Source organism: Rousettus aegyptiacus, unplaced genomic scaffold, assembly GCF_014176215.1.
Source record: "Rousettus aegyptiacus isolate mRouAeg1 unplaced genomic scaffold, mRouAeg1.p scaffold_m13_p_7, whole genome shotgun sequence".
NCBI lineage: Eukaryota > Metazoa > Chordata > Mammalia > Chiroptera > Pteropodidae > Rousettus > Rousettus aegyptiacus.
The window spans coordinates 96,316,948-96,329,292 of NW_023416310.1; the positions used below are offsets into that span (position 1 = coordinate 96,316,948).

The 12,345-nt window shown below is 31.4% G+C and overlaps 1 protein-coding gene across 16 annotated transcripts in view; it reads right to left on the reverse strand.

Moving 5' to 3' along the window:
• Positions 1-12,345, reverse strand: part of LOC107499678 (protocadherin gamma-C4) — a 155,491-nt gene that overhangs the window by 34,245 nt on the left and 108,901 nt on the right. The window contains exon 1 of one of the 16 annotated variants that reach the window (XM_036225160.1): positions 7,510-7,526. The exons of the other annotated variants lie outside the window; for them this stretch is intronic. The gene's annotated coding sequence lies outside the window, so the exon portion shown is untranslated. Of the gene's footprint in view, positions 1-7,509; positions 7,527-12,345 lie in introns of those variants that run through there. 16 annotated transcript variants of the gene reach the window in all.

Here is a 12,345-nt window from a genome sequence, read left to right on the forward strand (position 1 = left end):
ACTTCCTATGTCACTTATATCCAGGGGAAATGGAAGCACCAGTGTATAGGAGCAAAACAGTTTTCTGGTTTCTATCTTTTTTTCTCACTGTTTTATGATTTTAAGAGAGCCTCTGATCAATGCAATGCAACAAACATAGTTTTAAAATATAAAGTAAATATATTATAATGGGCAAGTGGGAAGAGGCCTTAGTGTTCAAAAGATTTGAGTTCCAGTACTGGATATTACACTTACTAGCTACGTAACCATGAAGCTGTTATTTTTAACTCCTATTTTCTTGATCCATAAAATGAGAATGATAATAGTACTCCTTGACATAACCACAGGAATCTCACTCTCTTGTTTTAATCTTTTAATAGCTTTATACTTATGATAGAGTTCACCTAGACAATCAATGATTTTTAATAAATTTATACAATTATGTAACCAACACCAGAATCCAGTTTCAGAATATTCCTATGGCCCCAAAAAGTGCACTCATGCCTGTATGGAGTCAGTCCTTGCTCCTACCCCTAGCCTCAGGTAACCACTGATCTGCCTTCTATGTAGTTTTGCCTTTTCAAGAAATTTCACTGTAAGGGAATTATAAAATATTTAGCCTTTTGTATCTGGTTTCTTTCATTAGCATAATGAAATTACACTCTCAAATCTGTTCTTTCTCCAACTTTTCTCATTGGATAACAGGCACTTCTATCCTGTCAAAAATCCCCAAGTCATTTTTAGCATCTTCTTCTACATCCCCACGGTCTACACATTACCAGTTCATGACAAAATGTTCACTACCTCCAAAATATATGTGAAACTATCAATTACCTTCCCTCTCTACAGCCACCGCTTCAGTCAAAAACAATTTAAATACTATTATGATATCTTTTATTGTCTTCTTATTTTCTCTTTTGCTTTCCCTAAACTCCATTTCACATGCAGAAGCTTGAGGGATTTTTTAAAAATATAAATTACATGATAGGCTCTCCTTATAAACATAGTGCTTGGTACTAGGATTGGCTACATCATTTGTGGGGCCAATGCAAATGAAAATAGGGGTCTCCTTGTTTAAAAATTTTCAAGAATTTCAAAGTGGTGACAACACAGCATTAACCCAAATGAGGGCCCTTCTAAGAATGAGGGCCAATGTACCTGCACAGATCACATGCCCATGACACTGGCCTTGCCTGGCACAGAGACAGCTCTCCATAAATGTTACTTGATATTATTTTTTAGTATTAAGTAATTACCTAATACTACTTATTCCCGAAAGGTCAGTGATATCAGAAAGACCTACTCATGATACCGTTTCATTACTACATTAAAGGAAAAACATATTATTATCCCCTTAAAATCCTAAATATCATCTAAAATATTTCAAGTCAATCTAATTTATCTATTTGAGGAACATGCTAAGATCAAATTAAGGGCTCATTTGAGAAATGGTATAAAAATAGATAACCAACGGATCAATCAAACATGTATCACAGTTTAGAGAGGTGAGTGATTCAAGGATTTGGTGAAGAACCTGAGTGGTTTAGTCCTATATTTATCTGAAGTTTATTTGTGCAAAAAAATGTTCTGTATACTTTGATTTGAAAAGATGTCTGTGACTCCTAAGAATAGGTTTTTCTAAGACTTCTATTCTATCTACCCTTAGAACAAGAAGAAATTAACTTATCAAAATAGTTTGGAACTATGATCAGTGATTTAAGAAGTCAAAAGTTTAAGAAAAAGAGATATTTACTACTTCTTCCACTTCAGTACTATTCTCTTCTAGTCTTGCTCATATTAGTACCCTCTTATTGCTTATTATATCACAAAGCTTCAATATGCCAGGAAACTACCTGCAAAAGATTACTAAATTTGTCCACATGAAAATCTCCCAAGATACCTAAATACTTAGAGATATAGAATTTGTTCATTTAATCCCCAGCATGTTATTGTTAATCTAAATTATTCGCATCAAATAGATAACTTTGTATGGCTGAATTATTTGTTTATTTTTTCTAGATGAAGTAATTTACCTTAAGATATAATGATAACTTTGAGTGAGAAAGAGATGTAGCTTTCTGATCATTAAAACCTTCTGGCAATATAGAAGTTTAGTACATGATAAAGATGCTATTTCAAATCACTGGGGGCTTTTAATAAATGATACAAGGACAACTGGTAGCCACTTAGGAAAACAAGATAAAATTAGTTTTATACCTCAGCGCACACGAGAATAAAGTCCATATATATTAAGAATTTAAATGTAAAAACCAAAATATATACAAGTTCTAGAAGAAAATTGATCAATTTTTCTATAACCTCAGTGTTGGGCAAAGCTTTCTAAGATTCCAAGCTTAAATGCAATACAAGAAAAAACAGATTAATTTGATTCCTTTAAAAAGTATGTGTGTGGGGGGAAGGTTGCACCGCAAAAAACATAACATAAACAAAGGTGAAAGGCAAATGAAATGCAAAAGAATTTGCATCTTGTACCTTGGACAAAGAACTAATATCTCTGTGTGTGTATGTGTGTGTGTGTGTGTGTGTGTGTGTATAACTTTTAAAAATCTTAGGACAAAACACTTAAAATCTAATAGAAAAATAAACACAAGACATGAACAATTTTTAAAAAGAGATAAACTGACTCTTAAACATATAAAAAGATATTGATCCTCCATCAATGATGAGAGAAATTTTAATTAAGACTATTTTGTTTTTTTTTTTTTACTGCCCAGATTGGCAAAAATTTAAAAGCTTGACAACACACACATTCTGTAGATGAGGCTTTTGGAAAGTAAGCATTCTCATCTATTGGTAGGAATGCAAAATGGTACAACCAATAAATAGAGAAATAGTTATATTTGACAAAATTATATATGCATTTACCCTATGAACTAGCAATCACACCTTTAGGGATTAACAGTAAATATACACCACAAAAATTATGAAAAAAAATATGTACCAGGTTATTCATTATAGCATTATTTGTAATTGCAAAGGAGATTGGAGACAAACTGTAGATCGGTTGACTAGATTATATGTACAAATATAATGGAGTTTTATGAAACTATGTATTTTTAAAAACAATGAAGATATCTATAAATTTATATAGAAGATTTCCAGAGTATATCGTTAGTGCAAAAAGGAAAGTGAAAACTTGTGCTTTTGAACATAGTGGTGGAACTATGACATAGTGGAACTAGCCACACCACTATAAACAACTAGAAGAATGGTGAAAATATGTGGAAGATGCTTTCAGACATTGGCTCAAAAGGAGTGCAAAACTGAGAGAAAGGAAGCAAATGCAGTGAGTCCTAGGTCTCTGGTTTTTTCCCTTGAGGCAATTTGGGGAGACAAAAGTGGCTAGAATTTGTGGAACAGAATGCCAGAGAGAATGGAGCTATACAAAGAACTCCAGAAATCTGGATAAGGATCCTCTTGAGTCTTTGGCTAAATGATAATCTGAGCATACATAGACTGACCCGCTTTTGAAGCTAAGCAAAGAACAACTGTCAAGGGAGCTATTAGCTGAAGAATTCCTGGAACTCACAGGGATGGGAAATATTTGAATTCCATTCAGCTAGAATACAGAGACTCTGCTGAACACTGAGAGAAATAAAAAAGTCACAACTTAGCAGTAGGACAAAATTAGTCCAACGCAAAGGCTTCTATAGACCTTCCCTATTAAAGCTTAAAAACAAGCCTTGAAAAGATCAAGGCTTCCAAAACAACAACAACAAAAAACCTCTTCAATATTTCTTAAAGAAAGACAACAAAATGCAAACACTTAACAATGTAGCACTTACAATGTCTGCCATCCAATAAAAACACTACTAGACATGAACATGAGCAGCAAACATGACCTAAAACCAGGGAAAATATCAGCACTAGAAATGATAGAGGCAGTGAAATTAGCAGTAAGGACTTTAAAACACCTAGTGTGAATGCTCTCAAGAATTTGAAGGAAAACATGAAGATGATGATAGAAATGGAGAGAAATGAAAGAATGAAATAGAACTTCCAGAGATGAAAAATACAATATATGAAATGAAAAATTCACTAGATGAGATTAGCAGCAGACTAAACACCAAGTTCACTGAATTTGAAGACACAGCAGTAGAAACTATTCAAATTAAAATACACGGAGAAAAAAGATCGAAAAAGAAAATGAACAGAAATGCAGCAACCTGTAGAAAAATATCAAGTGGTCTAACATAAGTGAAATTGAAGTTCCATAATTGGGTGTGATAAATAATATTTGAATATATATATATATATATATATATATATATAGCCCCAAACTTTCTAAATCTAAATAAAAATTATAGACCTACAGAATCCAGAAGTTCAATGAATACCTAGTAGAATAAACATAAAGAAAAACACACCAAGGTCCACCATAAATTTCTGAAAATCATCAATAAAGAAAAAAAATTTAGAAGCAGTTAAAGGAAAAGAAACATTAAATATGGGGGAACAAAGGTAAGAAAGATTATAGACTTCTCAACAGAAATAATGCAAGGCAGAAGATAGAGGAACAATATCTTTACAGCAACAAAAGAAAAAAAGTCAGCCTAGAATTTTATATCTAGCAAAAGTATCTTTCAAAAGTGAAAGTAAAATAAAGATTTTTTTCGGACAAACAAAAACCAAGAAAATTTGCAACCAGCAGATCTGTACTGTAAGAAACATTAAAGGGGGTGCTTGAGCTTGAAGGAAAATGACACTAGATGGAAACTTGGATCTATGTAAATAAATTAGTGACAGAAAAAATAAAAATGTAGGTTATATATGAAAGACTTTTCTTCTCATTTTTTAATTTCCTTAAAAGATAATTGACTAGTTGAAGCAAAAATAATAACATATTATGAGACTTAAAATATTTGCAGAAGTAATAATATGTGTAATAACAGCAGTACAAAAAAATAGATGAGAGAAATAGAAGTATATTGTTAAACGATACTGCCATTATATGTAAAGTGCTATAATTTATTTGGTTTATACTTACAGTGATAAGTTAAAGGTGCATAGTGTAAACCTTAGAACATTCACTTAAAAAATTAAAGAGGATAGCTAGTAAATTAATATTAGAGACAAATGGGATACTAAACAATACTGAATGTCAAAGAAGGTAGGAAAAGATGAAAAATAAAAAACTGAAATAAGGAGAAAACAAAGAGCAAGATGGTAGACATGATCATATCAATATTATATTAAATGTAATTTTGGTAAGTTCAACCAAAGAGAGAGATGAATAAAGAGATGAATAAAAAAGCAAGACCCACCTATATCCTGTCTACAGAAAATGTACTTTATATATAAAGAAGGGTAAAAGATATATCATGCAAACACTAATTATAAGAAAACTGGAATGGCTATAAAAAATTTTAAAAAGTAGACTTTAAGAGAAGCTATATTAGCAGAGAAAAAGAGAGACATTTCAAAATGACATATAAAAAATCGATTTACAAATATTAACGAGGATATAGAAAAAGTGAACACCATTAACTGATAGAATCTGATTAACACTTCTAGAGTATTCTACCCAACAACAGAATACATATTCTTTTCAAGCACCTATGGAACATTTAGATCATAACCAGGGTCAGAAGACAAAGCTCAACAAATTTAAAAGAATGAAAATCACATGGAATGTATGCTTTGACCATTTAGGAATTAAACTAAAAATTAGAGATAAGAGGAAACTCTCTAAACACTTGGAAATAAAACAACACAGTTCTAAATAATCCATGAGTCAAAGAGTAGATCCCAAAGGAAATTTAAAAGTACATTAAACTGAATGAACATGAAAATACAACCTAGTTAAATTTATGGGATCCAACTAAAGCAATCCTGAGAGGGAAATGTATAGCACTAAAGACAAGAGAAAAGGTCTAAATCAATAAACTATGATTCTACCTCAGGAAACTAGAAAAAGAAGAGCAAAATAAACACAGAGCAGGTAGAAGCAAAGAAATAATAAACACAATAGCAGAAACCAATGAAATTGATTTCCTAGGGTTATATCCAAGAGAAATTAAAACATAGGTCTATACAAAGACTTGTAGCAAATATTCCCTGCAGCATTTTTCATAATAGTCAAAAACTGAAATCAACCTAAACGTCCATCAATGGATGAATGAATAAACAAAATGTAGCATATCTATACAATGAAATAGTTTTCAGCAATAAAAGAAATGAAGTGTTGATACATGCTACATGGATGAACCTCAAAAATATTATGCCAAATCAAATAAGCCAACACAAAAGTCTACCTGTTATATGATTATATTTATACAAAATTTCCAGAAAAGTAAAAACTACAGAGAGTGAAAGCAAACTAGTGGTTGCCCGGAGCTGGAGGTGGGAGTGAGAACTGACTGCAAAGAGGCACAAAGGAAACCTTTGGCGCGAAGGAAATGTTCTAAAACTGTATAGTGGGGATGGTTGCACAACTGTGCAAATTTACTAAAACTTGTGTAACTGTACCCTTAAAATGGGTAGAGTTTATGATATATAAATTATACCTCAATAAAGTAATATTAAAATAAAAGTAGAAATCAATAAAATTGAAAATAGAAAAACAGCAGAGAAAATCAATGGCACAAAACTCTGGTTCTTTAAAAAACAATTAAATTGGTAAATCAATAAATTTACAAACTCTAGCAAGACTGACAAACCAATATTCACGATGAACCACGGCATGGCACCACAGACCCCTCAGACATTAAAAGAAATTTAAGAGCATAATATGAAGAACTGTATGCATGTAAACTTGACAATTTAGATGAAATGGACCAATTGTTCCGAAACAAAAGCTACCACAATTTGCCCGACATGAAACTGACCATGTAAATAGTCCTATAGCGAGTAGAGAGATTGAACTCATAGTTTTAAAATTCCTCCCAAAAGTCTTTATGCCCAGAGGGTTGCACTGGAGAATTCTATCAAGTTTTTAAAGAATTAATACCATTTTACACAATCTCTCCAGAAAGTGGAAGCGGAGAAAACACTTTCCAATTCATTTATGAAGCAAATGTTACTCTAATATCAAAGTCAGACAAAGACAGCACACACACACACAAAAATTTACAAACTAACATCCCTCATGAATTTAGACACAGTAATCCTTAACAAAATATAAGCAAATAGAATTCAGTAATATGTTCCAGTTTTAGTACACGTGCTGCCAAAGTGAGTGCGAAATGAGCAATATGTAAAAAGAATTATACACCATCACCAAGTAGATTTATTTCAGGGATGTAAGGCTGGTTCAATATTTGAAAATTAGTTAATGTAATTCACCATATCAACATGTAAAAATCTACTGTATTTCTATATAGTATTAATGAATATGTGGAAATTAAAATTAAAAACCCAATACCATTTACAATTGCTCAAGAAATGAAATCTTTAGGTATAACACTACCAAAATATGGACGGAACTGGTAGGTTGAAACTTACAGAATGCTAATGAAAGAAATCAAAGAATATCTTAAATAAATAGAGAAGAAGACATAAAGTATTTACAGATCGGAAGAGTCACAGTAAAGATGTCAATTCTCTTCATTTTGACCTCCAGGTTTAACATAATTCTTATCAAAATATGAGCAAGATTTTTTTTTTGTAATATAGACAAGTTTATTCTAAAAGATATTTGTAAATACACAGACCATAGAATAGCTAAAACAATATTGAAAATAAAAACAGAATAAAGTGGAAAGAATTACTCTAACCAATTTTAAGATCTACAATATAGTTATGGTAATCAAGATACTGTAGTATTGGAGGAGAAACAGAATAGAGAACCCAGATATAGACCCACACGAGTATGGCAAATTGTATGTGCGTGTGTCTTTTTAAGCCATGAATATTTTTTGGCTCACATATCTTAAGTCCAGAAGTAAGCATGTGTTATGATTAGTTGGATCCAGAGGCATAAGTAGATCACCATGGACCTGATTTCTTTCTTCTCTATTTAACATACAATGGTATTCTTCATGGTATAACTTCATGTTAAGGCTGCCCCTTCTCTTAGGGTCTTAACATGGCTGCCACCAATTTTGAATACTTCTATTTCCTAAGGAATAATAAAGCATCTTCCTCAAATCCCCAGCATACTCCTCATTCAACTTTTTATATGACCAACTGATTTTTGACAAAGGTGCAAAAGGGATTCAATGGAGGAAGTGTCATCTTTCCAACAAACAATGAACAGTACTGAAACCATTGATCGATCATTCATAGATAAATAATTGACTCTCAACCTAAACCTCATGCCGTATACAAAAATTAACTCAAAACGGATTATAGGTACCAATATAACTCTTAAAACAATAAAACTTTTAGAAGAAAACACATGACAGAAATCTTCAGGACTTATCTATTCTTAGATATGATACCAAAAACATGATTTATAAAATAAATTAATAAATTGTACTTCATCGAAATTAAAAACTTTTGTTTTAAGGAAGGTCCTGTTAAGAGGAAGAAAAGACAAGCTATTGACTGGAAGACAATATTTCCAAACCATATATCTGACAAAGGACTCACATCTAGAATGCATAAAGAACTCTCAAAATTCAACAGTAATAAAAAAATCTAATTAGTAAATGGGGAAAACACAAAAACAGACTTTTGGCTAAAGAAGTGATGGCAAATAAGCATATGAAAAGATGTTCAATATTATTAGCCATTATGGAAATGCAAATTAAAAACACAATGAGATATCATACCTATTAGAACAGCTAAAAAAAAAATAGTGACAATACCAAATGCTGGTGAGAACATGGAAAAATTATCTCTCATAAAGTGCTGTTATGAATGCAAAATGGTACAGTCCTCTGGAAAATAGTTTGGTAGTTTCTTATAAAACTAAACATACACTTAACGTTTGATTCAGCAACTGCACTTGTAGGCATATTTGCCAGAGAAATGTAAACTTATGTCACGAAAACTTCTACGCAATTTTCACAGCTGCTTTATTTGTAATACCCCCAAACTAGAAACAACCCAAATATTTTCCAAGAGGTGAATGGCTAATCTAACTGTGGTATATTTATATAATAGGATACTACTTGGTAATAAAAAGAAACAAACTCTCGATACCTACAACAACTTTGATAGATCTCAAGGGCATTATGCTGAGTGAAAAAGAAAGCCAATCTCAAAATGTTACACACTTTACTGTACCATTCATATAACATTTTCAAAATAAAAAGTTAAAAGAATGGTGAAGAGATTAGTGGTGGCCAGGGGTTAGGGCAATATGAGGTAGTTCTTTGTAGTGATGGAACTGTATTTGATTATGGTGGTGGTTGCACAAATCTACGCAGATGATAAAGTTGCATAGAACTATTCCCACACACAAGTGAGTGCATGTGAAAACTTGAAATTTGAATAAGGTCTATAGATTGTATCAATGTGAATTTCCTGGTTTTTATGTTATTAATATAGTAATGTAAGATGTTATTATTGGGATAAGCTGGGTGATGGGACTTCTATGATTGTTTTTGCAAGTTCCTGTGAACCTATAATGATTTTAAAATAAAAAGTAAAAAAAGCATACTTAATAATAGAGCTTAATATATGAAACAATATACGGCACAAAAACTTATAGATCTTAAAGGAGAAAGAAAAATCTATATTTTTAGTTAGAGATTTCAACTTTCCTCTGCCAGTGACTAATAGAATGAATAGACAAAGAATCAGTAAGGTACAGAAGGCCCGAACAACACTATCAACCAACTCGTCCTAGTTGAAAATTATAAGACAACAATCCCAACAGCAGAATGCACACTGTTGTCAGGTGTGTAAAGAACATTCACCAAGGTAGACTAATCCTGTGCCACAAAACAAAGGTTAACAATTTTAAGCACAGCCAGCTTTATTTGTGAAATACGGAAATAAAGTCTTACTTCTCTTAAAAAAAATTGAAAAGTATAGAAACCATACAGAGTATGTCCTTGGATCATAATAAAATAAACTTAGAAATGGATGACAAAAAGATATTTAGGTAATTTTAAATATTTGGAAATTAAACAATAAATTTTAAATAATACATGAGTCAAAGAAGAAATTGCAAGGTATACTAGAAAACATTTTTAATTGAACTTTTATGAAACATAACACCTAAAATAAGTTGGATGCAGCTAAAGTTCAAAGTGAAATTTATTTAATACTTATACTAGAAAAAAAGAGAAAGGTACAAATTCAGTGACCTAAGCTACACCTTAAGAAGTTAGAAAGAATATACTTGAAATTAATTAAAATTAACAAATTAAAAAAAGAAGTTAGAAAGAGTAAATGAAATCCAAAATAGGTAGAAAGATGGAAATAATAAAAATAAGAGTGGAAATTAATGAAATAGACAAATAATAGAGAAAAATCAATGAAGCCAAGCTGTTATCCTAACAACAAAATGAAATTAAGAAATTATAAGAGAATTAAACCACATACTAATAGCCTTCATAAACATACATGCAAAAATCTTTTATATACTATTAGCATATTGAATCCAGCGATATAAAAAAGACTAGAATATGATGACTAAGTTGGGCATATTCTAAAAATGCGAAGTTAGTTAAACATTTAAAAATCAATCTGTGTAATTTACCATATTAACAGAAGAAGGTGCTGAGGTTATTTAATGGGGAAGGATAATCTCAGCAAGTTTTTCGCAAGGGACAATAGTATATTCCTTTGGAAAAAATACAAATTTTCACTCACAAGTATCAACTCAAAATGAATCATATACCAAATTGTAAATGGTAAAACTATAAAACTTCTAGAAGAAAATATAGGAGAAAATTATCAGAACTTTGCAATAGGCTTTCTTAAATAGGACATAAGTGATACAAATTATAAAAGAAAAATGAATAAATTAGGCTTCAGCAAAATTACAACTTCTGCTCTCCAAAAAATACTACTAAGAAAGTAAACAGTCAAGTCAGTCTTTAAGACATGTCATAATATCCACTAAACATGTATATGACAAAGAACTCACAAAGAAATTTTTAAAAATTCTTATAACTCAATTTTAAGAAGACAACTCAGTGAAAGATGAACAAAAGATTTGAACAGACTTCAGGAAGATATACAAATAAGCCAATCAGCACATGGAAAGATGTTCAATATCTTCAGTAAACAAGAAAACACAAATTAAAGCCACAATGAAATAGTACTACACACCTGCTAGAATGGTTAGAATGTTAAAGTTTGGCACCAAGAAGCATTAGGGAGGATGTGGAGCAAGTGGAACTCTCATACACTGTTGATGGAAATATAAAATGATATTACTACTTTAAAAATAGTTTTGCAGCTTCTTATAAAGCTAAATATACACTCTCCCTATTATATGACATCGCGATTGTGCTTTTAGGTATTTATCCAAGAACTAAAAGACTACACTCACAAGACTTGTACATAAATTTCGTATCACCTTAATTAAGAATAACATCAAACTAGGAACATCCCAAATGTCCATCAACAGGCGAATGGATAAACAAATTGTGATTTTTGTGATACATCCATACAATACAATACTACTCAGTAATAAAAAGAAACAAACTACTAATACATGCAACAATGTGAATGAATTTCAAAAATATGTTGAGCGAAAGAAGGCAGACACAAAAGAGCATATGTTGAAGGTTTCCATTAGATGAAATTCCAGAAGAGGCAAAAGTAATTTGTAGTGACAGGAAGCAGATCAGCGGTTGCCTAGGGCCGGATATGTAGGGAATTGATTGTGAAGGGGCACGAGGGAACTTTTCAAGGTTATAGAAATGCTCTATATTTTTATGATAGTAGTGGTTATACAGGTGCAAACATTTGTCAAAATTCATCGAACTGTATAATTTTAAAATGTATGTTTTATTAAATATAAATTATACTGCAATAAAATTAAAATTTTTTAGAAAGTGAAGTGCAAAAGAGTACCCACAGGCAGTCTTCTCTTTGCATAGTAGTGCAGGACTGTGAAAATGACCATGCAAGCTGAAAGTGTGTAAAGTGATCTTAATAACCAATGGGGGACATTATGATTGTTCCTTGACCTTTAAAAAGTTTTATGAAAACATTTAAAAACTTTCTTATAGGGAAGTAAAAAATAATAAAACTGATATTTATTTAGTACCTTATAATCTAAAACATTAGCACCACTAAGAATTACCAAGAAGAGTTTGAAGAGGGCTTGGCTTCTTCTCACCCTATATTTACAATATGGGGCAAGCATCCTTTCCATGCCTTGGCAACTTATCATACTTTTAAGTTTAGATGAACTTCCATTGTATCCTTTTAATGTCATGAAATATCTCTGATTGTTACTCAAATGTGAAATTTTTTGCTGGTGTCATTTTTTTTCTG